Below are 23,443 nucleotides of genomic sequence, written 5' to 3'. Positions count from 1 at the left end.
AGTCATCCTCAGGTTGGGTGGCCATCTTTCGATCGTTTTGCTTGTTGCTTCTGCCAGAGGGGTTTGGGTGGGCTCGCCGGGGGAGGTCTCTTCGATGATGGGGATAGTTTCGGATCCAGCGGGGGGATAGGAGTGGTAGAGATGAGGCCCAGATGAAGTAAGATGCGTTCACCATCAACAAAATTGGCAAAACTGTAAGATTTATTCAGATAGGAGAAATTAAGTCTAAACGGAAAAGCCCATTTGTATGGGATTGATTTTTGGGACAGGACCTGCAGGAGAGGCTTCAGAGATCTCCTTTTCTGAATCGTGTAAGGGGAGAGGTCCGCAAATAGCTGGACTGGGTGTCCTTGGAAAGTCAAGTTATCAGACTCCCTGGCCTTGCGCATTATATCCTCTTTGACTTTGAAAAAGTGCGGCTTGACAATAATGTCTCTGGGGAGGCCATCTTGTCGGGGGGGGGGGGGGGGGGGGGTTGCAGTGCTCTGTGAGCACGGTCCAGTTCCAGTCTATGATCTTGTATATCAGGGAGTAGGCTTTTGATAAAGGACCGAACAACTGAGTCTGTATCTTTAAATGTTTCAGGAATTCCTCTGAGCCTGAAATTATATCTACGATTCCTGTTTTCAAGGTCATCAATTTTAGAGTAAGCGGTTTCAAGCTGATCATGGAGATCCTGGATCCTGTCAGTATTTTGTTGGGCCATGGCGATCGTCTGGTCAGTTTTTAATTCGATCGCTTCTATTCTGGTGCCCAGGTGCTGCAGATCCGCCTGTATTATGGATGTAATCTGCCATGCGTTTTGGGCCAGGCCTCTGGAAAGCATGTAAGAGAAGGTTTCCATCAGGGACGAAAAGTCTGAGGGGGCAGCTGGATGAGGCATGAGCCCTAGGGGGGTCGGGGGTGGCTGAGAAATCCTCCATTGGAGTGAGCTGGGAACCATTGATAGTCCTGCCCAGCAAAGATTCCGTAGAGGAGGGAGATAATAAAGGCAGCTGTGTGTTACTCACATTAGGCAGATGACACTCCTCGCGCTGTGTAGCCATAGGGGACGGATCAGCGATGGATTCGTCCGGATCCGGCTGAAGGCCTCGCGCTGCTCGGGCGGTCGCCATCTTGGAGAAGGCCGCAGGCTGCGGGTCGGTGGCCAGTTGTTTGGTTAGGCAGCGCCTGGCTGTGTTCCTGTTCATGCGGCGGGGTCGATCGGAGCCTCGGGGAGCCGCGGGGTGAGCGACGAGGTCAATCTCTTGCTAGTGTTGGCTGCGACGGGATGAGCGGGTCGGAGCGGAGCTCTCAGGACATGCGACCGTCCATGGTCCATGAAGCCGCCGCGCATGCGCCTAATATAGTGTTTTTTAGTGCATTAAAATAAAAAATAAAAATGCATTTGAAAAATCTCTGCGCAAATACAGTGTGAAATAAAAAATTAAACACCCACCATTTTAATCTGTAGGGCCTTTGCTTTAAAAAAATATATAATGTTAGGGGGTTCAAAGTAATTTTCTTGCAAAAAAATAATATTTTTTCATGTAAACAAAGAGTGTCAGAAAGGGCTTTGTGTTCAAGTGGTTAGAAGAGTGGGTGATGTGTGACATAAGCTTCTAAATGTTGTCCATAAAATGGCAGGACAGTTCAAAACCCCCCCAAATCACCCCATTTTGGAAAGTAGACACCCCAAGCTATTTGCTGAGAGTCATGTCGAGTCCATGGAATATTTTATATTTTGAAACAAGTTGCAGGGATATGACAAACTTTTTTTTTTTTTTTTTTTTTTTTTTTTTACACAAAGTTGTCACTAAATGATATATTGCTCAAACATGCCATGGACATACATGGAATTACAAAACCTTCGAAAAACAGCGCTGGTCTAAACAAAGTGCTAGACAAATATGTATGAAAAAATCAAGTGTAAATAAAACAAAAACTTGATATTAGTGTTAATACTGACAGTAGTAAGTTCTTGCTGCAACCCAATGCGAGACACACACAATATACAACAATCAAAAAAATATGGCTGCGCTAAAACTTATAAAACAAAATTATAAAGTGACATAATTTTTCTAATTTACAAAAAATCCCAAAAACATGCAAAAATAGTGCCAAAGTAATAATTTCCAGGCATATAAGCAGTCCAAAGAAAAGGAAAGATGGATAGGATGCTGAATCTTAGTCCATTTTCGGTGACTCTCAAAAACCACCCTTTACACACGTAGCAGGTGCACCCAGAGTAGAAAGAGATTATCCACCACCAAATTAGAGGAGGCTTACCAGCTGTCAAGATCTCTTTTTAAGGAGATCATACGGGCTTGTAAAATGTTACGTTCCTGGTCCCCACACTGGGCTCTGTTGGTAACACCAATCTATCTGCTCCCTCTTTATGGTATATCTCGTTCCACCACAATCATTTAGTACAGCAAAGAGAGAAGAAAAAAAGCTCCCATAGCATAATTCCGTAAAGATTTATTAAAATATAAAAAGTAAAGTAACAACTCACAAATTCCTAGCAGAGTGTAAGCGTATAGCATATAAAAAAAAAACCCCCAGAAAGAAGTCACTTTTGACTAAACGACGTAGGGTGAGCGGCGTGCTGACGTCACTGCATTTCCACGTTAATCCGGAAGGGCGGGCAGTGCAAACAAGAGAGAGCCGGCCGGCTCGTTTTTTATATGCTATACGCTTACACTCTGCTGGGAATTCGTGAGTTGTTACTTTACTTTTTATATTTTAATAAATCTTTACGGAATTATGCTATGGGAGCTTTTTTTCTTCTCTCTTTGCCATACTAAATGATTGTGGTGGAACGAGATATACCATAAAGAGGGAGCAGATGGATTGGTGTTACCAACAGAGCCCAGTGTGGGGACCAGGAACGTAACATTTTACAAGCCCGTATGATCTCCTTAAAAAGAGATCTTGACAGCTGGTAAGCCTCCTCTAATTTGGTGGTGGATAATCTCTTTCTACTCTGGGTGCACCTGCTACGTGTGTAAAGGGTGGTTTTTGAGAGTCACCGAAAATGGACTAAGATTCAGCATCCTATCCATCTTTCCTTTTCTTTGGACTGCTTATATGCCTGGAAATTATTACTTTGGCACTATTTTTGCATGTTTTTGGGATTTTTTGTAAATTAGAAAAATTATGTCACTTTATAATTTTGTTTTATAAGTTTTAGCGCAGCCATATTTTTTTGATTTTTTTTGATACATGGAATTACACCCCAAAATAGATTCTGCTGCTTCTCCTGAGTACGGGGATACCACATGTGTGGGACTTTTTGGGAGCCTAGCCACGTATGGGGCCCCGAAAACCAAGTACCATCTTCAGGATTTCTTTTGGGGTGTAATTCCACATATGCCCATGTAATGTGTGAGCAATATATCATTTAGTGACAACGTTGTGCAAAAAAAAAAAAATGGTTTGCAATTTTCCCACAACTTGTGGCAAAATATAAAGCATTCCATGGACTCAACATGCCCCTCAGCAAATCGCTTGGGGTGTCTACTTTCCAAAATGGGGTAATTTGGGGGTGTTTTGTGCCATCTTGGCATTTTATGGCCTTCAAAACTGTGATAGGTAGTGAGGAGTGAAATTAAAAATGTATGCCCTTAGAAATCCTGAAGGAGGTGCTTGGTTTTCGGGGCCCCGTACGTGGCTGGGCTCCCAAAAAGTCTCACACGTGGTATCCCCGTACTCGGGAGAAGCAGCAGAATATATTTTGGGGTGTCATTTCACATACAACCACGGCATGTGTGAGCAATATATCATTTAGTGACAACGTTTTGTAAAAAAAAAAACTTTTTTTTGTCATTATTCAATTGCTTGGGACAAAAAATAAAATATTCAATGGCCTCAACATGCCTCTTGGCAATTTCCTTAGGGTGTCTACTTTCCAAAATGGGGTAATTTGGAGGGGGTTTGTACTGCCCTGCCATTTTAGCACCTCAAGAAATGAGATGGGCAGTCATAAACTAAAAGCCGTGTAAATTCCAGAAAATGTACCTTAGTTTGTTGACGTGATAACTTTTGCGCAAACCAACAAATATACCTTTATTGGCTTCTTTTTTTTTTTTTTTACCAAAGACGTGACTAAATACATTTTGGCCTAAACGTATGACTAAAATTGAGCTTATTGTATTTTTCTAATAACAAAAAGTAGAAAATAGTTCTTTTTCAAAAATTTTGTTTTTTTTACGTTTATATCGCAAAAAAAAATATCGCAGAGTCAATCAAATACCTTTGAAAGAAAGCTCCTATTTGTGGGGGAAAAAAGGACGCATTTTGTTTGAGTACAACATTGCATGGCCACGCAATTACCATTTAAAGCAGCGCAGTGCCAAATTGTAAAATGTCCTCTGCTCATTGACCAGCCTAATGGTCCGGAGCTGAAGTGGTTAATGATTTTATTGTATTTTTAGCAAAAATATTGTTTTGATAAACATATGTGCAATGATCGCAGGGCCTTAAAAATCAGTAGCACCTTCTTTTTATTCTACTTGTCATGTGCTGGGGGGGGGGGGGGGGGGTTACACACTAAAAGCTGTTAGTGAAAAATTAACCTCCCAGATTTTTTGAGAAATTTGGATATTTATATTTTTGCCTATTTCATAATTTTGCAAAAAGGGCAATTTGATACTGAATATACCTTCAAAGGGTGCCTTGACTGAAAAATGATTGAGAAACACTGGAAGCTCTGTCTTCTAAATTTCAGAGTACAAAAATCTAGTGTGATTGCCCTTTTTTTCCCTTGGGTATTTTCATTATTGTAAAAACCTTGTTTATCATTGGAGTGAAACCCATAATAAAAAGTGACCTGAGATATTTTTTTCACTGTGCTTGATTTAATTAGATGGCAAAACCAGTGAATGTTTGAGTTTTGACCAGCTTATTACATTTTTTAAGAAGTCTACATATCTGTAATTATTTATGTCCATCTTGTACCAGTTGTCTCGGAGAACCACAATAAATACCCATTTTCCGACTCTGGGCATGCTAGAGACACCCAAAAAATGTAATCAGTGTACCCCGGGCTTGTCTTTTATGTCTAGCCCTGTCCTGCTGCTGGGATCCTCCATGTCCAAGTACACGGCAACTCAGCTCTGATGAAATCATAGCTATATTGCTGAGTACACAGAGGCAGTCTGGGCGGCTAGAGCTGTAAATAAAAGCAGTCTGACAATGATTTGAGGGAATATCAGAAACTTGGTTTGACAGCTCACATGACTGGCTGGCAACTTTTCATGGGTATTCCATATATCTTAGAGATATGGCAGGTAGAAAAGGGGGAGGGGTGTGCTTGCACATCAAAAAGTATTTGCAAGTGAACATTATGGATCAAGGGAGGAGGTGGAATCCTTGTGGATGGAGCTCCAGGGAGGAAACTAATGGGAAAGTAATTGTTGGCGTATGATACAGGCTCCCTAACCTCAAAGATGAGGACTCTGACCTCCTCGTCACACTTAGGAATGTCAGAAAAGCAGGGCAATGTAATTAATGGTGGTTTTCAATTATCCAGATAACAAATGGGTGAAAAAAAACTGCTCATTCATCTAAGGCTCACAAGAGTTATTAAAATTCCAGGACTTTTTTTAATATATTAACAGTAAAAAAGTGAGGCCAGAGCATATTGGCCCATAAGAGATGATGACGTGAATTTAGTTACAAAAGACGAGAAGGTAACGGTTCTAAATGCATTCTTTGCCTCAGTTTTCACAAAGGAAAATTAGGGATATAGTAAGCAAGACAGAATGCACCCTTGTAGCTAACAGAAGCCAGTGTCAGAAATAGACTTGAAAAATGTAACACAAACAAATCACCAGGACCAGATGGCTTACACCTGACAGTCTTTAATGAACTCAGTCAATTGATAGCCAGATCGTTGTTCCTAATTTATATGGACAGTTTACTCACTGGAATGGTACCAGCTGATTGGAGAAAAGCCAACGTGTTACCAATATTTAAAAAAAGGGCCGAGATATAGCTCTGGAAACTACAGGTCAGTCAGTCTAACATCAATAGTTTGTAAACTATTGGAGGGGATGATAAGGAACTATATCCAATAATCTGCTGATGAAAACAGTGTCAGTAGTAATCAGCATGGATTCAAGAAGGATCGTTCTTGCCAGACCAATCTGTTAACATTCTATGAGGAAGTGAGCTGCCATCTAGATAAAGGTACGCCTGTGGATGTGGTATATCTGGATTTTTCAAAGGCATTAGATACAGCTCTCCTATAAATGTTACCTTTACAAACGGAGGTCTGTCGGTATGGACCATAGGGTATGTACCTGGATAGAAAGCTGATTACACGGGGATGTCCAAAGGGTGGTGATGAATAGTGAGTACTCAGAATGGTCTGGTGGGGTAAGTGAGGTCCCCCAAGGATCTGTCCTGGGACCAATTCTTTATTAATTATTTAATTTATTAATAAATAATATAGAGGTTGGTATAAATGGCTCAATCTCCGTGTTTGCTGACATTACAAAGCTAAGTAGGGCAATAACTTCAAAGCAAAATGTGGAAACCTTACAAGAAGACCTCAATAAAAAAATAGGTTGGGCAACTCATGGCAAATGAGGTTTAATGTTGAAAAATTTTAAGTAACGCATTTGGGTGCTAAAGACCCACTGGGAGAATCCAGGTTGGAAAAAGATCTGGGGGTCCTAGTAAATGACAGGCGTAGCAATGGCAAGCAAAGCCAGCAGCATATTAGCATACATTAAAATGAGGCTATATTCAAGGGATAAAATGATCATTCTGACACTCTACAGGTGTCAGAAACCATGAATCAGACCGTGACAGAAGTACAATTAAATCACACTTGTTTATTAAAAATAAAAAGGTAAATAGAAAAAGCGTAGTCAAAGCATAGCCAGAGTCCAGTAACTGGATCGAGTAGTCAGCCAGGCCAGAGTTCAATAACCAGATCGGGTATTCAGCCAGGCCAGAAGTCAGGGATCCAAGTAGAGCAACAGCAAGCAGGATAAGGAGCCAGAAGGGATGTCAGCAAGCCAGTCTTTAAACAGAACCGCAGGAGATGGTTTCTTGTGATCTGACCAAGGCGAAGGCAGAGGTGATGTGAGCTGGACAGCTTTAAGTAGGCAGGTCAGACGAGCATGATCAGGAACAGCTGGTAACTGTGGAGAGAGATGAGAGCTGGCAATTAGCCGACAGCTGAGCACCCAGCCCAGAGAAGGAAGGGCTAAGTCAGCCCTGACAGAACTGTGGATAGTCTGAAATCAAATTAAACTATATAAAATATAAATAAAATATATATAGAAATAGAGAGAGAGGAAAAGAGAAAAGGTGGGAAAAAGGAGAGAGAAAGTTTTAGTAACTCTCTAGATGAGTGTCACGTAAGATGAGAAGTAGTAAGCACGTCTCCAGGTATTAGCCTAGGGAGAGTAATGTGATGGATGTGTGTTGGTAAATGCCAACCTACATCCACTGGTGGGAGCAATGGGAGGTAGTCACTATAGGGGATCAGGAGTAACAATATCTTAAAACCTGATCAGATAATTGGTGTAATTACTATAGTGAGTGTGGACTCAATTTATAGCATATGTAGATAAAATGAAATCGTGTACCCTTTCCAGCCATTGGGGCAGTATCATGAGTTTAAAGTAAACTTGTAACAATGTAGAGTGGTGTATAGCAACATCCATGCACCACGCCTCTATCAAATCCATTTCTGAACTTACAGACGTTCCCCAACGTAGTTACATCTTATAAAAGCGGGGAAGTGGCTGTACTACTGACTAATTAAAGTAACAATCTGTAAGTAATTCTGTCGTCTGGTCATTCCCCGAGGAGTAGGGCACGCCACACAAGGCATCAGTATACATCTGTCATAATGTTACAGAATTGCCTTAATTATTGACAGTCTGGTAGGTTCACGAGTCAATCGGGGGAATATCTTCCCGAAGGCTCGCAACTGATCTGGACTATAGTGAGTTTATCTTCCACCTATAGATTTTACAAAGTATATTTAGGTGTTTCAATAATGTTAGACATGTTTTGATCTTAGCCTTTAAATTGGTCTCCTTCTTTAAAAGTTCATGTCTTTCAAGGTCTCATCTCCAACGCAATTTTGGCTTTATATTCCAACCCATCCGCCCAAGTCTTAACAGCTGGAATGCTTTCCACACCGTTCCCTATTTCTAATGGCACCCGTCAGGGGTGTCCACTATCCCCAACCATTTTTAACCTTATGATAGAACCTCTGGCGGAGGCCATTAGATCCCAGGCCGATATTACTGGACACGTGTTAGGATCTCGTAACCACATTATCAACTTGTTTGCCGATGACGTTGTACTGATGCTGACAAACCCGTCCAGATCTCTCCCCTTAGTTCATGAAACTTTAAAAAACTTTGGTGAGATTTCGTACTATAAAGTTAATTTCGCTAAATCATTGATTCTAGATTTAGGAATTGACAAACGTATCAAACTCCAACTTCAAACCACCCTTCCGTATGTATGGAAAGAGGATGGCATACCCTACTTGGGTATAAAAATCACCAATTCCACGAAAACTCTAGTCTCTGTCAACATTAAGCCACTGCTTCTAAAGATAGATGAAACGCTTAAATGCATAGCCAAGACTGAACTTTCCTGGATGGGTAGACTGGCAGCGTGTAAGATGTTCTTCCTCTCATATTGTATATGTTCAGATCCATACCTATACCTATCCCAACCCATTTCCTTAAGACCTTATCTACTACTCTGTGGAAATTCATATGGAATGGTAAAAAAGCTCGTTGCTCTCCTAGTAACCTGATCCCGAATAACCGAGTAGGTGGAGTAGGACTAATTGATGTTTCTGATTATTTGTGGGCATCTAGACTGGACCAACTCCAACACTGGTTCAAAACTATCGATTCACCACCTTGGGTTGAGCTGGAAAGGCACATGGCCCCAATGCCAGATCTAGTGGCACTGCTCGTGAGTGATGTCTGGAAACCCTGGGCTCTCCATTCCATGGCTCCCACCCTTACAGCCTCCTTACAAGCATGGAGGTTCTTCCTACATAATACCCATAAATCTCAAAATGCTGTGGAATTCAAATTTCCGCTTAGCCTGCTCGAGCATAAAATCCCTATGCTATCCCTAAAACAGTTCCCCAACCACGGTATCCATACCATCCAAGACCTATTGTCTAATGGTACAGCTCTTTCCAGCACACAGATTATGGCTCAATACAATCTCCCCAACAAGTACCAGTTTACATGTATCAAAGTGGCACATTTTCTAAAACGTAACCCTCCCCCTACTATAACAATGCCATTCAGTGCATGGAACTTCTTAACTCGCGAACGCCCCACCAAGAAAGGCATTTCGCTTTTCTACTCCTTTCTACATGATAAACAATCCTTTGTGAAAACAAAATCGATTGATAAATGGGAGGCGGATTTAGGGAAAACATTTACAGATGATCAGTGGACAACTACATTTCGGGAAATCCAAAAAGCCTCCCGTTCTATTAATCATTGGGCAATGACTATTAGAATTATTAACAGATGGCAATACACACCATGTAGACTGGCAACATTTTCTCCGTCTGCCCAAAATACATGTTGGAGAAATTGTGGACAGCTAGGACATCTACTGCACATGTTTTGGGAGTGTCCCAATTTGGTTAGTTTCTGGAACCAAGTATTCCAACTTATAACATCGCTCACGGGTATTGTCACTCGCCCCAATCCATCCCTAGGAATTTTACATATGGGTATTGAACAATTTCCGCATGATATGCGGATTGTTATTTCCAACATCCTTCTTTCTGCTAGATCCATGATATTACAACATTGGAAAACTGCCATGACGGTAAACATCTCTGACCTAATTAGAAGAGTGAACCAACACCACACTATAGAGCGTGCTCTTGCCATAAATACATTGAAGTGTGATCTATTTGATAAGCAATGGAAAATTTGGACCAACAAATATAAGAATTCTGTGAACTAGATCTTAATCCTGATAAGATATATCCTGCGTAGTAACCAGTATTTGCATTACTGTTTGTGTAACCACCTACTTATCCATTTATTTTTCACCCTTTCTTTCCCTCTCCCCTCTTCCCCCCCTCTATTGCATCGACTGTTAATTACAACTGTAAAAGTCAACATGTCCTGTACCACTTGCCTTTGTATATCCTTTATAAAACAATAAAAATTTATTGAACAAAAAAAAAAGTTCATGTATTGTATTCAAGCTGACATAAAGTCTAATATCAGGTAAGAGAATGGTGGACAATGAGTAGAAGAGACTGGGGTTCTATATTGATGCATCTCGCACATAGTTCTTCAAGTTTATGTTACGAATGGGACATATTGTATAACCTGAGTAATGAGTTGCTTTATGCTGTACTAACTTTCATTATTAAGTATCACTCTTATATAAGAGGTTCTTTATGAAAGCATGAATATATTAAAATTCAACATTTGTGCTAGTTGTTAGGGGTGGTTAAACAATTCTATCATAATTTCCACAAAATTATGCCTCCTATGCAAATAATCCTAAACATAAAAAATAAGGAACACAAAAAAAAAAGAAAAAGCAGTCATGTTGAGTAAAAATCTCAGGATGGAATATGTCAAACCTCGTTGAATATTTTATGAGTGCAGGGTGCAATAGGCATATTTGCCTGTGAGGTGATTTTGGTCATGTCATTCCAATTATTTCCACTAGATGTCGCCTCTGTTAAAGAGAACTTATAAAGAATCAAAAGCAGTTATAAAAGTCCTGTTGAAAGGTTACTGTTATCAGGGAAATAAATGGTGGTGTGATAAATCTGGATGGTTATAATTGCCCTAACAGGCCAAAGCAGAATCTCACATTTCTTATGGTTGATCCAGTGGTTATGAAGGATGCGCATGTCGGATCGATGATTGTGGAAGGAAGAAGTAGTAGACAGATTCTATAATCCAGGTCAGTGAGTCAGACACGATGTAAGTTGATGTAAACCAGGAATTATCCTGTAGCCTCATGCCTTTGCTGGTGTAGCATGATCTGGACCTGATCCTGGGTATTTGTCAGACTTCGCTTTTTTGGATGATGAGGGTCTAGAGGGTGATGCTTGGAGAGTGGTGGGTGGGGATGATCCTTGTGGTGATATGTGGAATTCTTTGTACCAATCTGGCAAATCGATCAAGGTAAGCTGTAGGTGTTCACAGAAAACTGGGATATCTTCAGGCATTCTTAGGCATTGCTTTCCTGCATATGTGGCATTTAAGGCAAATGGGAAACGCCAGTTATATGGTATGTTTTTATCCCTTAGTGCAGTGATCATGGGACTTATGGCTCGTCTGTTCTGCAGTGTGATGTGGGATAAGTCCCGGAACAGAGTCACAGCATGTGCTTCAAAGAGGATCCTCTCATTGCATCTAGCTTTGTTTAATATCTCCTCTTTTTATGGGAAATTCTGCAGGCAGAAGATTATGTCTCTTGGAGGAGCTGTGTCTGAGGGATGAGGTGCAAGGGCCCTGTGTGCTCAGACAAATTCAATATCAGTATCTTTAGGGCAATCGAGCAGATCATTAAAAACTGCTTGTAATGTTGATTTGATTTGTGCAGTTTCTATATGTTCTGGTATTCCCCTCACTCTGATGTTCTGCCTTCATCCCCTGTTATCTAAATCCTCTAAATATCTATTTATGAGAATTAGAAGTGTGGTTTGAGATAAGAGTAGATGTCAGTTTCTCTACCGCTCTATCTCTTTTGGCCTCAGCTCTTTCAGTGTGAGACAGGTGGTCTGACGGGGCCATAAAGTCTGCTTTTAGATCAGTGATTGCAGAGGAGAATGAATTTTTGATGTCTTCTGCAAATTTTGCCATCTCTGAGAAGCGCAGTGGGTGATCAGGTTGTTTTGTGTCTTCTACCATATGCTCTGAGGCCAACATGGAGTGTAGCCTTATGTTCAGGCAGCGCCATCTTGGCTGCAGCACGTCACTTATCTCCGGAATGCTACTGTGTCCCGGGTTACAATGTGACCTGTGTTGGTGCCTAGTGGGCAAGTTGTTCCTTCTGCCCATCGCCGATTTTATCTAGGGGTTTTTGAGTCACAGAAGTGCAGAGCTCAGCTAAACTGCTTCCATTCCCCTTGAGCTCCAAGCCACGCCCCCAAATTGACTCATTTCTTAAAGGGGAAAGCCTTGGCATGGGTCTCTCCTTACTTGGAACACAGTGATCCTTTACTGCGGGATCCTGATAAATTCCTATCTTCTCTTCTGTTTTTGACAAACCAGGCAGGGTTTCAGTTGCTGAATGCTCAGTTTTGGATATACAAGGTATGAGAACTCTGGTACAATATGCTATAGAGTTTTGTACATTGAGAGACTAACTGGGATGCTGGTGCTCTTCGTGCAGCTTTTCGCAGAGGTCTTGCAGATCGCATCAAAGATGAACTAGTGTATAAAGATCTTCTAGAAGACCTTGAAAAGTTCATAGAACTGTGTGTCCGCCTGGATGTCCAATATCATGAAAGCTGTCAGGAGAATTTACAGACTCGCAAGCTACCTCGGCAAGTTAAATTTTTAGCTCCTAACTTCCAAATGCCAAGTCTAAATCAGAAACTTCATTTGATTCCATGGCACCTGTAGATCCCGTGGAAGTTAGCTGTCTCCATCTGACTGAAGCAGAGAGACAAAGACCCTCATTGGGCCTATGACTGTATTGTGGACTGAAAGGACATATGTTATCCACTTGTCCTTCCCATCCAGTAAAAATGGGGGCCCAACCCATGTTGAAGGAGCTGGGTTAAACCTTATGAATCCTTTCTCTAAAACTAAGATCATGGTACCTGCAATTTTCCATTTAGCCTCATACTCTATATCATGTGAGGCTTTTGTGGATTCTGGAGCAGCTGGCATATTCTTAGATCACACTTTGCTAAGAAGAACCATATTCCTTTTGTTTCCAAACCAAGACCCTTGAGCATCATAACTCTGAAGAACAACCATTAGGAAAAGCACAGTGACATTCAAGACTGCTACAGTCACCCTTCAGGTTGGTACACTCCATAAGGAGGAAATTCTCATATCCCTGATTGGCTCTCTATTTCTGCCTGTTGTTCTTAAAGTGGAAGTAAACCCATCGATTTAAACAGTTAAAAAAAAAAAAAAGGCATGCTGGAAATGCTAACTGCACATTGGCTGTGCTCTCAGCCAAACCATCAAACCATACAATGGCTGGTGTCATAACGAATCACATGTGCAGCACCATAGTAGTTGAAGATTAAACAGAGGCAAAGATGGCAGCTTCCTTGGCTGAAAACGATAGGGGAGTTTACTTCCACTTTAAGTATCCATGGTTGCAGCAACACAACCCTTCTTTTAAATGGGTTAATGGGGAATTAACTTCCTGGGTAGTCATATTGTCAGAACTGCATATACATCACCCCAAAAGACTATCTCACAGTCTGTTTGTTTCTGTAACTATACCTCCAAACTTGCCTCAAGAATACCACAATGTTGCAGATGTGTTTTTCAAGAAAAAAGCAGAGGTTCTATCCCCCCTACTTTCATCCTTTTGACTGGGCAATCAACATGATCCCTGGAGCACCTCTTCCAAAGGGAAAGACCTATCCATTGTCATAACCTGTATGAAAGTCCACGGAGGAGTATGTTCCAGACAACATGGAGAGAGGTTTTATCTGTCTCTCCTCTTCTCCAGTAGAGGCTGATTATTTGTTGGAAAAAAAGATGGGGGGAGATCTGTCCATGTATAGCTTATCGAGGTTTAAACCAAATCACTGTAAAGGACTTTTGTTCTCTGCCTCTTATTCTATAGTTATTTGATGTTCTTAAAGAGCTATTATTTTCACTAAACTGGACCTGCCGGCAGCCTATAACCTGATTTATATAAGGCCCCTGGATGATGCAATTTTGTTGCGAAATGCGTAGGCCTGAGCGTCACGCTAAACATCACCTCGTGTTCAGTGTCCAGGCAGGACGGGTTTGTCCGTGTGCGTCCGGCCGGCACAACGGACTTAAGGCTTTGAAACTTCAATGATATTGTAAGTGTTATTTTATATTCTTAAAGTTTTTTAATAAAGGGCTTTTACACTATTGGATCCCCTTTTTCCTTTTCCATGGTGTACGCTTTGAGCCTTCCAAATTTGTGAGAAGTATCCTATGAAAAACGCATCCAGCCATTCGTATGTGGAAAGGGTGGTGTAAAGGTGAACAGGAAGGATTCCTTTGAAGTGGGGGACAACCTTATATTTATATGCTCGCCGTGATCCTCTGTAGCGGGGGATCATGAAGTTCCGGTAAAAATAACTTCAGATACATGGTGGTGGATTGAACACTTTAAGTGCATAGAGGACTCTGCTTATAACTGGACTCTTTTTCTCATTTATTCATTTGTTTATTATTTTGTGTTTTATTTAGAGATTTTTAGCTCACGGGTGTTTTTAGATGTGATCACCTGATTTACATGATTTATATAATTTTTGTACACTAAGTTGTGACCTGCCCACTTAAGGGTGTGGCTGGGAAGAACATTTATATTGCCTATTTTCCCATTGGTTGGGGGTAGAATAACACTGTTTTTATATTGTTTTTACCATCACTTTAATCTGTTAGAGTGCACTTAGCGCGGCTCAATATATATTTTTTCTAATTGTTTTTCTGTAATATGTGATACAGCTGAGCCGCAGCTGATTTCAGTCATTTGAGATTTATTTGGTATACATTGTTCACTTACCTTAGCGCAGTTTTTCACCTTCATTTCTTTTTGATTTGCCTCCTCCTAGCGCTCACATAGAGAGAGAAAGGAGCTGGTAAGCCACCCAAACCCTTAAAGCCACAGGGAAAGATCCCCCAAGAGACATCCTCTATTACACTCAGAAGTTGACCAAGGCAGCCGTACAGCCCTTGGAGGAGGACATAGACACCACCCCAGCTATCTTCTGTGTTACTCAGGAGGATGAGCAGTGTACACAGGGCCCCTCTGGTTTAAGTGAGTATCAGTCTACTTATATGGGAGAGGGTAAAGATGATGCTCAGCCAACACTAGCTGCAATACTTAAAGCCATGCACAAATGTACATTATCAGTCCATATGTTCTAGGAACATTTTGGTGGCTTGAAGGAGGAGGTAGGACTGATCCGCCATGACTTCCAAAAAATGAGGGAGCGCACCACGGCAGCAGAAGGCCGCATAAGTGACATGGAGGACAAGCTACCGCCACTGACATGAGACGTGCAATCAGCAGCACGCATTGCTAAAGCCACTGAACTTAAAATTGATGATATAGAAAACCGCTTGTGGCGGTACAATATCCGGATAGTGGGGCTCCCAAGAAGGTGAAGGTGAGGGACCCCACGAAATTCGTGGAACAATGGCTGCTGGACACCTTTGGAAAGAAAGCATTCATGCCATTTTATTCTGTGGAGCGCTATTCTGTAGTAATAAAGTATAAATATGCGTGAAACATATATACACCAGTATATATATATATATATATATAAAAAGTCAGGTTTAAATCATGTATAGTCTATAAACCAAAAAGTAAATAAACCCAAAAAGAAAAAAAAAATCAGTGAAAAATTGTATAATTAGTCCATAACCACTTTTCAAAGTGCAAGTGCCAATACAGTCCAAAATGGAAAGATCAAGTGAATAAATGTTGAAGCCCCACTTTTACGTGAACTCTTCAGAAGTGAAAAATACACCACCACCACCGTGAAAATGGAGGAGGCTTAGCTGGGCTTATGCCCCCCAAGTCACACAAGGCTTGTGTATAAGAACCGGCCCGGTAGGTATAGACAATCCTCCATCTCGACTCCAATAACAGACCGCCAGAACATCAGTTTCAGATAATGGATCATTTTCCAGAAGCATAACATGGAAGGTAGGATGGCAGGATGGTGGTGGAACTTGGTTTGTTGGACTGTATCTTTTTTATTTCCATAAAATATTTTGAGAAAAAAAAGAAACAAGTTTGTGATAATCTACTTGGATGACATGTTAATCTTTTCTAAGACTTACTCAGACATTTCACATGTGGAACAAGTACTACAGCGGCTACGTTAAAATCACCTATATGCCAAAATTAAAAAAATGGAGCTTTCATCAGAGCCGCATACCTTTCGTGTGTTACTTTTCAAATTGACCTGCAAAAACGTGCTGCTATCCTGCAGTGGCCACAGCCGAACACCTTGAGAGGGCTTCAAAGTTTTTGGGATTCGCCAAATTACTACAGGCGTGAATTGCAAAGGCTCCAATTTCGCAGCATCGTAACCCAGACCAGATATTGTTGAAGTTGATGCATCTGAAGTAGGGGCTGGTCCAGTCCTGTCTCAAAGGCAACCAAAATCAGGTATAGTTCAACCAGTGACATTTTTCTCAAATAAATTTTCTCTTGCTAAAGTCAACTGTGATGTTGAGAATCACAAACTATTGGCTATTAAACTTGAACTGTCTGAATGAAGGCAGCTCCTGGAGGGAACTCAAAAGCCCTTTACCATACTGCCAGACCTTAAAAAACTGTTGCATCTTCAGACAGACAACGTTTGAATTCACATAAAGCCTGATTGGCTCTTTTTTTTCATGTTTCAATTTTATCCTCTCTTATGTTCCAGGACACAAGAACAAGAAAATCGATGCTCTGTCCAGACAGTTTGAAACATCTGAAGTAGCTTAGCCCACTGAACAGTACATAATTCCTCCACGCAAAATTGTTGCACAAATTTCCACAACCCATTTACAACAAATACAGGAAACCCAGAATCATATTTCCTGAGATCTTCTTTCTTTTTTCTTTCTTTTTTTTTGCCACCTCAGTGAATTCTCGAATCAACTTTCCATTCATTACTGTCTCTTTTTGTCTTCACATCATCGTAGCATAAATATTACTCTTATGTGTATGTTTTTTTTTTCCTCTCTTCCTTTTTAAATATTCCTTATTAATATAAAAGGGGATTTTTACATATCGTATATTTCACAAACCTCACCCTTATTTTTCCCTCCCCCTCATATCAGTGTTTTTGCCCTACCCTTTCCCAATTCCTGTATAGGTCTTTAAGCTCTTAGGTGTTCTGCATAGCTCCAAGCTTTCTTAAAATCTTTCTAACGTTTCCATTTTCCTATTAATACGTCACTTTTGTTACCATTGCTTATATTTAGGGTTTTCATGATAAATATTTCCTCCACTGCATCCACCCACTCCCAAATCGTTGGGCATTCCACCTCCTGACATTTCTTGGGTATTATTTTTTTTGCTGCATTTTGGAGGTAAGGAATTATTGTCGCTTGATATTGTTTTACCCCCCCCCCCCTTCCATACCATGAAAAATTACTATCCATGGGTCTACTTTCTTTGTTTTTTTTGTTATTTCTTTTACCTTTTGTAAAATCTTTCCCCAATATGTTTTAATTATTGGGCAACTCCACCATAGATGTGCCATTGTTCCTTTATCTTTACATCATCGCCAGCACTCCGCCAATTTTCCCTGTTGATATCTAGCAATCTTATCTGGGGTAGCATACCATCTAGTTAAGCATTTGTAGTTCATCTCGGTTTTATTATCAGTTGCCGAAGTGTGTGTTCATTTTCAATATTTTACCTATTGTTTCTTTATCTCTCTGTTCCCAATTCATTTTCCCATTTTTTAACATATGGCGTGATCTCCAGCTCGTCAACCACCGTCAACAGCCTATATAACCTAGAAATAATTCCTTTAAAATTATCTGTTGTACATAATCGCTCCAGCATAGTCAGCTCATCTTCAGATCTTATTGGTTGAGGCAAACTTCTGATGAAATGGGTCAGCTGAAGATACCGCCATTAATCCCTTATGTTTCAAGTCTCTATATGGTACGAGTTTACCCTCTTTAACTATATCCTTTATTTGTATTTTATCTTTTTTCATCCAATTCCCTCCTATTATCCCACTTCCTGGTGGGAAATATTCATTGTCCTTCAGTGCTATTAACGGTGAGTTATAGTGACCATTTAATTTTTTATAAACCCCATCCCAAATCTTAAGTGCATTTTGTGTCAATTCATTTTTATTTGGGTCTAGTATCCTGTGTTTTGGAGAGTTCCATACTATCTTGCTAAGTTGTGCCTTACTATATGTGCATTCTAAATTCACCCACCTTTTTTCCCCTTTCTTCTTCCCCTACCCATTCAACAATTCTTAACAGCACTATCGCCTTATAATATTTTTGGATATCTGGAACCGCTAACCCCCCACATTTTTTTCCTGTTTCAAATTGAAATGGAAGTTCTTGTTTTTTTGTTGTTCCAGACAGTTTATCAACAGGGATTTCAGCTTTGAAAAGAAACAGGCAGGTAATTCGATCTGCCTCATCTGAAATTTATAAAGAATCTTTGGTAGTATGAACATCTTTAACGTATTTATACTTCCCGGCCAAGAAAGTGCTCTGTTAATCTTTTAATTTCAGTTTTGATTTAATTTAGTAGTGGGATATAATTTAATATATCTTCTTCAAGGAGCTTGCTAATTTTATTCATAAATATTTAAATTCTTTCCCCCATGAAAATTTACATTCCCTTTTGGAGCTGCTGCACTTCTTGTTTACTAACAGTGATATTTAGGATTTCAGATTTTGCTTGGTTTATTTTAAGATTCGACAGTTCCCCAAAATATTCCAAGGCCTTAATTAACTTGGGCATTGTATTTCTAGGTTTACTAATATATAACAATACGTCGTCCGCGAATGCAGCAAATTTATGAACATCATTCCCAACCTTGATTCCCATTATTTCTGAGTCGTTTCGAATCGTAGAGAACAATGGTTCCAGCGATATCACAAATAAGAGGAGTGATAGTGGGCACCCTTGTCTGGTCCCATTTTTCATCTTGAAGGGAGGGGAGGGTGCCCCATTAATCTTTATAGTTGCTGTGAGGTGGTGATATAGTGTTTTAATCCATTGGACCATCTTTGGTCCGACTCCCATTTTTTTCCAGTGTCTGAAACATGAATCCCCAGTCTACCCTGTCGAAGGCTTTCTGAGCACACGTCGACAGTAGTAGTACCGGGGGTCGTGCTTAGTTCTGCGATAGCAACAGCAGGGTTCTAATCCCATTGTCCCTTCCCTCCCTACCTGAGACAAACCCCACCTGGTCCGGATGTACCAGTGAGTTCATCAGTGCCTTCATTCTACCAGCCAATATTTTTGCAAATAATTTAGTATCTGCATTTAACAGCGATATCGGTCTATAGCTGGAACACTTAGTCTCGTCTTTCCACTCTTTCCGAATTACGGTTATAGAGGCAAACAATCCTCCTTACTCATCTCGTATTCTGCCCCTAATCCATTCATATATTTACATAATCTCGGAATCAAAATATCTTTTAACTTTTTAATGGTCCAGGACTTTTCCTGGGTGCTGTAGGGCTAGTAGGGCTTTGTTTATTTCCTCCTCCATTTGGTTCTTCTAAATTTTCCCTTTCATTTTCAGTGATCTTAGGCAGTTTAGCATTTTTTAAATAATCACTTATTCTTCTTCTTTTTTTTCTCCTGTCTGCTCCTCCTTGTTTTTTACTGAATATAGTCTCTCATAACAATTTTTAAATAATTCTACTATTTCTTTTGTTGTATGAACCATATCCCATACTCCGTTTGAATTTTCTCTATATAGTTAATAGCTTTTTTCCTTTGGAGCATTTTTTGCTAGGTATTTAGTAGATCTATTACCCTCCTGGTATCTTTCTTTAGCTATTTGATTAAAGGTTTTTTTTTCGTTTCCTGTTCCATTAAGCCTCGCAGTTCATCCCTTTTGGTTATTAGGTTCTGAAATAGTGTTCTATCTAGAGTACGATTTTTATGCTGCTGTTCTGCTCTGTATATTTAATTCCTTAATATTTTAATCTTTTCAAATCGCTCTTTTTTTTTTTTTCCTTGTTCCGAGAGCTATCAGAATCCCTCTGATATAGGCTTTATGGGTCTCCCGTAGGGCTTGCCCTGAAATCTCCTCTGTGTTATTTGTAACAAAATACTGTTCTAATTCTTTACGCACTATTTCCTTATCGCGGATTAGTTCTTCATTTAAGTGCCACGAAAAAGCTTGTCTTTGATTACCAGGGATCACCATTTTCATCCTTATGGGGGCATGGTATGACAATGTAGTTATTTCTATACTAGTTTCTGTTACTCTTTCAAATGCTCTGTGGTCAACAAGGATATAATCGATCCTAGAGTACGTCCCATGCACAGGGGAATAAAACATAAAATCGAATGATTTCGGGTGTTGAGTCCTCCATACATCTATCACTTGTTATCTTTTTTTGTTGTATGTTGCTCGTCCCCTGTGCCCCGAATGTGCTGTATAACACTGGATCCATATTAAAATTCATATCCCCCATCATGATCACATGACCACTCCTGAAATCCAGCAACTTAGTCAATACTCCACTTACAGTGGTGTGAAAAAGTGTTTGCCCCTTCCTCATTTCCTGTTCCTTTGCATGTTTGTCACACTTAAGTGTTTCGGAACATCAAACCAATTTAAACAATAGTCAAGGACAACACAAGTAAACACAAAATGCAATTTGTAAATGAAGGTGTTTATTATTAAAGGTGAAAAAAAATCCAAACCATCATGGCCCTGTGTGAAAAAGTGATTGCCCCCTTGTTAAAACATACTATAACTGTGGTTGTCCACACCTGAGTTCAATTTCTCTAGCCACACCCAGGCCTGATTATTGCCACACCTGTTCACAATCAAGGCATCACTTAAATAGGAGCTGCTTGACACAGTAAGGTCCACCAGAAGATCCTTAAAAGCTACACATCATGCCGAGACCCAAAAAAATTCAGGAACAATTGAGAAAGAAAGTAATTGAGATCTATCAGTCTGGAAAGGGTTATAAAGCCATTTCCAAAGCTTTGGGAATCCAGCGAACCACAGTGAGAGCCATTATCCACAAATGGCGAAGACATGGAACAGTGGTGAACCTTCCCAGGAGTGGCCGGCCGCCCAAAATTACCCCAAGAGCGCAGCGACGACTCATCCAAGAGGTCACAAAAGACCCCACAACAACGTCCAAGGAACTGCAGGCCTCACTTGCCTCAGTTAAGGTCAGCGTTCATGCCTCCACCATCAGGAAAAGACTGGGCAAAAATAGCCTGCATGGCAGAGTTCCAAGGAGAAAACCACTGCTGAGCAAAAAAAACATCAAAGCTCGTCTCAATTTCTCCACAACACATCTTGATGATTCCCAAGACTTTTGGGACAACATTCTGTGGACCGATGAGACAAAAGTGGAACTCTTTGGAAGGTGTGTGTCCAAGTATATCTGGCGTAGAAGGAACACTGCATTTCATAAAAAGAACATTATACCAACAGTAAAATATGGTGGTGGTAGTGTGATGGTCTGGGGCTGTTTTGCTGCTTCAGGACCTGGAAGACTTGCCGTGATAAAAGGAACTAGGAATTCTGCTGTCTAACAAGAGATCCTGAAGGAGAATGTCCGACCATCTGTTCGTGTACTCAAGCTGAAACGAACTTGGGTTCTGCAGCAGGACAATGATCCTAAACACACCAGCAAGTCCACCACCGAATGGCTGAAGAAAAACAAAATGAAGACTTTGGAGTGGCCTAGCCAAAGTCCTGACCTGAATCCTATTGAGATGTTGTGGTATGACCTTAAAAAGGCCGTTCATGCTCGAAAACCCTCTAATGTAACTGAATTAGGACAATTCTGCAAAGATGAGTGGGCCAAAATTCCTCCAGGACGCTGTAAAAGCCTCATTGCACGTTATTGCAAACGCTTGTTTGCAGTTGTTGCTGCTAAGGGTGGCCCAACCAGTTATTAGGTTTAGGGGGCAATCACTTTTTCACACAGGGCCATGATGGTTTGGATTTTTTTTCACCTTTAATAATAAACACCTTCATTTACAAATTGCATTTTGTGTTTACTTGTGTTGTCCTTGACTATTATTTAAATTGGTTTGATGTTCTGAAACACTTAAGTGTGACAATCATGCAAAGGAACAGGAAATGAGGAAGGGGGCAAACACTTTTTCACACCACTGTAGGTATTTTATGGGGTTTCTATTTGGGGAGTATATATTAACCAGTGTACATTTCATGTTACCTAATTTACCCTTTAAAAAAAGGAATCTTCCCTCAGGGTCAGTCTCCCTTTCTTCCAGGGCAAACTGAATCTTCTTTGCAAACCCTATTGCTACTCCCCTACCCCTATTTGTTATTGTATCCCCATAGTACCAGTTCAGAATAAAGCCTAACATTTGATTCATGAGATATGAGCGTTTCCTACAAAAAGATGACTTCTGCCCCATATCGCTTCAATTCTTTCAAAATCTTATGCCTCTTATTTGGTGAATTTAGCCCCCTTACATTATAGGACATGAAGTTTATCACCATTGTTTTTGCTGTGAAAATTTTCTATGCAGACCTCATTTTTCTTGCCTATAATAGGATTTTTTTCCTACTGACATCTCTTCCCCCCTCCCTCCTCAAAACCCCACCACACCTTGCCCTCCTCCCCCCACCTCCCCCCCCCCCTTTTGGCCCTATACCGGCCTCCGACTTGTTGATGGTCCTGTAATCCCTGACCATCTCGAAGCCTTCTTGTTTCCGAGGTGGGGCTCGGTATTTTGCCTCCACTCCCCCCACCCATCAACATATGGTCAATGGGGGGGAGTGGGTCCACCCCTCACCCAACCTCAAACCCATACCAACCCTCCTCCCCGTTCTCCCCTCCTCTCCCGTCAATCTTTATTTTATCCTCCTATCAACATTTAACGCTCTCCTCCTATAGTATTTCCCAGTGTCCATCCGTCCAACCAGGGAGTTCTGGGATTTGAATTTCTAGCTTGTTACAGAATTCTGCTAGTTCTTCCAGGAATCTTAGCCTAGCTGATCTTCCTTCTTTAAATCCTATCAGAAAAAAAGTGTATAAAAACTGTGTGTAGCGCAGGGTGACACTGCAAACACACCTAAATTAATGTGCCAACATCCCGATATGGATTATAGAAGAAAGATGCTAATATTAAATGGACTTTGAGGCACATGGGTACTCTATCTATGAAAATATTTTATTACAAATATATATCATTAAACACTCACATATATATGGTACAACAATTGCATAAAAGAGTTTTTGTTATCACTGTAACCCAGACTGCCTAATCATTAGTATTTTCCAATAATGACTTATAATACAATAATCAATGATACAAAGCCGGTACTAAGAAGTTATCCAGAATTCCAGAAAATTTAAATAAGGCATGTGGGTCCAGGTTTTTAATTTTAGAAATAGCTTGACATGTTCCGCGCTCAAATAGCGCTTCTTCAGGAGCAGTTCATACTAGAGAGATATACATATATCATTCACAACCATATAATAACAATCATTTTAATGCATGACAAACAGTAAAAAAGAAAAACATAACCTATGTTAATACCCAGAGAGTGCCAAACCACCAGAATCCCCACGCAGAAAAG

General features: G+C 40.5%; 1 protein-coding gene across 3 annotated transcripts in view; it reads left to right on the top strand.

Annotated features, from left to right (window-relative positions):
• SFT2D1 (SFT2 domain containing 1) overlaps positions 1 to 23,443 on the top strand; it is a 576,004-nt gene that overhangs the window by 467,948 nt on the left and 84,613 nt on the right. The gene's annotated exons all lie outside the window — the stretch shown is intronic.

This window comes from Lithobates pipiens, unplaced genomic scaffold (assembly GCF_037356315.1).
Source record: "Lithobates pipiens isolate NorthernLeopardFrog02 unplaced genomic scaffold, aLitPip1_a1.2 Scaffold_18, whole genome shotgun sequence".
Taxonomy (NCBI): Eukaryota; Metazoa; Chordata; class Amphibia; order Anura; family Ranidae; genus Lithobates; species Lithobates pipiens.
Note: the sequence above shows the minus strand (reverse complement) of the source record. Positions and strands in the feature narration are given on the sequence as shown.